Source organism: Acanthopagrus latus, chromosome 3 (assembly GCF_904848185.1).
Source record: "Acanthopagrus latus isolate v.2019 chromosome 3, fAcaLat1.1, whole genome shotgun sequence".
NCBI lineage: Eukaryota > Metazoa > Chordata > Actinopteri > Spariformes > Sparidae > Acanthopagrus > Acanthopagrus latus.
The window spans coordinates 25398333-25402673 of NC_051041.1; the positions used below are offsets into that span (position 1 = coordinate 25398333).

At 37.9% G+C, this 4341-nt stretch overlaps 1 long non-coding RNA gene across 1 annotated transcript; it reads left to right on the forward strand.

Annotated features, from left to right (window-relative positions):
- The first annotated feature begins 1266 nt into the window (after positions 1-1266).
- Positions 1267-2817, forward strand: LOC119017462. Its single transcript, XR_005074429.1, has 3 exons — positions 1267-1386; positions 2383-2558; positions 2673-2817. It is a non-coding gene; the product is annotated as an uncharacterized LOC119017462 (long non-coding RNA).
- The last annotated feature ends 1524 nt before the right edge of the window (positions 2818-4341 follow it).

A 4341-nucleotide genomic window follows, 5' to 3' on the forward strand; every position in this document is an offset into this window, starting at 1 on the left:
GTATCCACAGAGCACATCAGCCACCGGAATGCCCCAAGCCCCATCTCTCTTTCTACCAGTCAAACATTACAGATGTCTGATGAAAATGTAGCGCCACATCAGGTAATACACGAAAAGCAGCACACAATTTAAGACACTCTTTTTTTTCTGTGTTTGATAAAAGACAGATGTAATATGACTATTTAGGCCATTCAGCAATTGCATTATGTACATTCTAAGCTAAATTAGTCAAAGTCATTCAAGTTATTCCCTTTTGGAACAAGAAACATAATGTTTTACAAGATACCACATATGATAATGTGAATGCCATCAACAAATATTAATTTCTGAGCCCTAATACCTAAAGGTTTGCCGCAACCACCTGTGATACCAGAGAGCTCATTCCTACATCTCATCTCTTAAACGACCACAGTAACAGGCCAAAGTCAAGTAGTTTCTACCGCCCAGGTAAAGTAATAATTTCTTATGATGAACACAACATCTTATTTTTAACTGCTAATTGTGATACTTTAGAAATGCTGTAATCAACTTTGTCTAGTCCCTTCAGGAATCGCAAACACTAAGCTCCCAGCAGGATGAAGAATATCACAAATCCTTAGCAGACCAACAGAAGGTATATTTTCTTTTTGGTCAGGTTTTTAATTTCTCTTCTATAATGATGTGACTTCATGTCTTGTATGTTCTTATAATAACAGGAGATCAGGACACGGGCCCATCCAAATATCGAGGAAAGACACAGAAAGATTAGTTATATGGAAGTTTGTTTTGTTTCACTTTTTGCACTCTGTTTTTAACAGTGACATCTTCGTGTACATGAAAGGCCATTAAGGAACAATTCCATCAGATGGGATATCCTTGAAGTTCAAGTATCCTGACGGTTCCATTAAGATTGGCAAATTCACTGAATCAGAGCCAATCAAGGTAATGGCTTACTCTTATCTTTTTATTATTAATACCATGCAAAAATTAAGACACAAGAAATGAGTCACTGAATGCTTTTAGAACATGTATATTGTTATTTTCATAGGTTCTATTTGACTTTGTTGGTCAAGATGAGGCAGCCAGTGAAGTTTTTTAGGTGCAGGAGGCTGGTTGTAGTATAGTCATCGAGAGTACTTTGGCCTGTTAGGGATGGATTTCCCATCAGATGGATGTTGAGCTTGTAACTTCACTAACGGTAATTGTTTATTGTGTCTCTTTACTTACTGCTGCAGTGGACACAAAGATGCATATGTGGGTGGCCAAAATGATTTCTGTTTGTGTAGTCCGCAGAGGAGTGGGCCCACATTTCTTCTCAGACAGGCTATACCAGCAGATTTGTGGGCTACCAACAGCCCCTGTCAGCGTTGAAGATGTTAGCGATCACACACTGAACAGCTGATGAAAGTGAGTATAAACATTGATAAAGAGTTAATTTGGTTCCGTTTTCGTTCCGCTTATCCGTGAGGGTCGTGGGATGTTGCTGCTTTTTTTCCCCCTAAGGGGTTGCGGGGCTTACAGGGGGCCAAATACAGTTTACTGAAAGGGCGAAGGCCAGGGTATACCCTGGATGAGTCGCCAGCTTATTGCAGGACCCTTACTGATGGCAGTGGCTGCCACACAAGGTGCCGCCTGCACATCAGGAGCAACTGTGGGGTTCAGTATCTTGCTCAAGGATACTTCGACATGTAGCTCAGTCCCACCCTAGGGGAGCCAGGATTCGAATCAGCAACCTTCTGATCACTAGTCTACCAGCTCTATTAGTTTTGGTACTCATATTAAAACTTGGTTGAATTTGTATATGTTGAATATATACATTTTTTTAAATTCACTACAAGAAGCAGCAACAATTGAAGAGGCAAATGTCGCCATTGGAGAAGCAGCATATAGCCTGAGCATTATAGGTTCCCTCAGACATGTGACAAAAATGGAAGATAAAGACTCCCAGTTCACTCTGCTGTAGAGTTCCTCGTGAATGGAAGAATGAGGGCCAAGCAATTCCTGGCCTTCCTGGCATTCCGCTAGTTGACACTTGAGGTTTACTTACATGACCTAATCTGTAACAGAACTAAAACAAATGTTTACTTTTCAATGACTTTTCAACACACAAAAGTGTTGATAATGTCAGAGGGTCTTAGCCTGTTGTGTTTTGAAGCCATAATTTCTTTTGATACTAATACATAGGGGTGAATAATATATAATAATGTTGCTAATAAGTAAAATGAAATGCGTTCTGCTGGATAGGGTTATGTAAGTGTTTTTGGTGTATCTGATGGGTCCCTATCCATGTGACCAAACTCTCGATCTAAACCATCATAAAACATTTATATTACTAGGAAATTCACTCACTTTCATTTTCTAAATCCATTCATGGCTCCTCATAGAGATATTTCTGTCTTGCAGGTTTGTGGAAGGCTTCAAGACTCTTGGGTGACTTTAACAGCTCCAGAAACACCTCACAAACACTTCAGTCCTGAGCAGTTTTTTCACAGTGGTCTTCTCTATGCAGGGCCCCAATAGAAGATCTCGAGAAAACCAGACAATATGCTTCTGCAGAGACTGGTTGATTGATATTGAAGGTTTGTATTTTGTATTTTTGTCATCGAGAAAAAGACATTTTTTAAGTTCTAAGAAAAGTAATAGTAGAATTAAATTCAACATGTATGATAATAACTCTAACTGGTGTCCAACAGAGGAAGAAGCTGGCCCTATCACACTTGAGACTGTCTTGGAGTTTGCCTCTGGAGAATCAGCAGTGCCTCCACTGGGATTTCCCAACCAGCCTCAAATACAATTTCTCCACAATGGCAGCAAATTCTTTCCAGAAGCAAATACTTGTCTTGTTTTACTCCACCTGCCCATGCATTCTTCCTATCAAGCCTTAAGATAATACAGAGGGAATTTTGCAAGCTCCAACCTTTGGAGTTGCACAATTTGTCATAAATGAATAAAAATCAGCATTATTGTGCATTGTTAGTGGTATTTTTCTAACAATATTGGTTCAGAATTAAATTTTATAGGTAACTGATACCTACCGTCAGTGTGTCTAGAATCTTATGCAGTAATGTGTTTTCACGAAGTATTGAAAATTACATCTTGTGTCCACAATTGGAGATATACAGTAGTTCTGTTCACTTTTCATAGATTCAAGGCTGCACCAAGTAAATTCAGTTGACTCAGGGAAGGTCAGTGTTGACTGAGTGACTTAAGTACATTTTTGCTGTTAGAACTCAAGTTAGGTAAATCAACAGCAAATAAGACATAACAACAAGGAAAAGGCTTTCTTATTATATTCATGCATATCTTAAGTTCATGAGGTTTTATCAGCCTTACAGAGATTCTAGTCAGCAAGAAATATTACACTGACAAGAAGAAATAAAAAACAGTTCTGCAGTACTTTGTCTTTTCATTTCTTCCAGCATGTCATTGTTAATGTATAGAACATTCAAAGTGCCAAATAAAAGAATAGATACATGTGGAAATAAGACACATTTAAAAAAAATGAAAATAGATACCAGCATTTTTATTGATCTTTACAATTATTTGCAATGGATATCTTGCTCAAGAAAATCAACGTCTTGTTTTCATTCATGTAGAATCAAGTCTAGAACAAAGTAACAACCTCACATTATACCAAATGATAAACATAAACTATAACAGTCACATTACGCTGGTGCATTTTAGGATTTAAAAATAGAGACATTTCAAATGAACTCAAATCTATTTAAAATTACAATGCAAATAACTTACATATATACATATAGCCTCAAAATGTCTAATTATTATTACAGACTTGCAGTGACAATTCATTTAGTGTCATTTTCTGTCATGGATAATATACAGTGGATCAGATTTTGTCCCTTGCCTTTAAATTTGACTGGCTCATACCTTAGTTTGTAAAATACCAACACTTGCAGTACAGCAAGCCTGATATTTTATCTTTAGATCAGAAATGTTTTGGATGCCTGTTGTTACTGAGTGAGGATGAGATGAGGTGGTTTTACAGTTACAATTGGGAACACTTCATCATCAAGTGTGGGCAGTGCTTGAATTCCATGCTGAGCGAGGATGGCAACAATGTTTTGGTTGCTGTAGGGATTTTCCCCAAAGACATTGTTGACAGCTGTGTTGTCTGTTGCAATGTTTCTGAGCATGCCCTCTGTCCAGAGTTGAGTTGGTGTGCAATTATTTTCTGTTTGGATGGTGGTTCAGACCTCTCTAATGTGCTCCAGTCTGTTTTGAATCTCAGGAAGATAAAAAAAAAAAAATGCAGTGAAAGTTTTGGACATCATTATCTGGGTTTAGAACCCCTGAATCCTCCAAGGAGTAGAACATAAGGTAAAAGTACTGCAACACATGCAA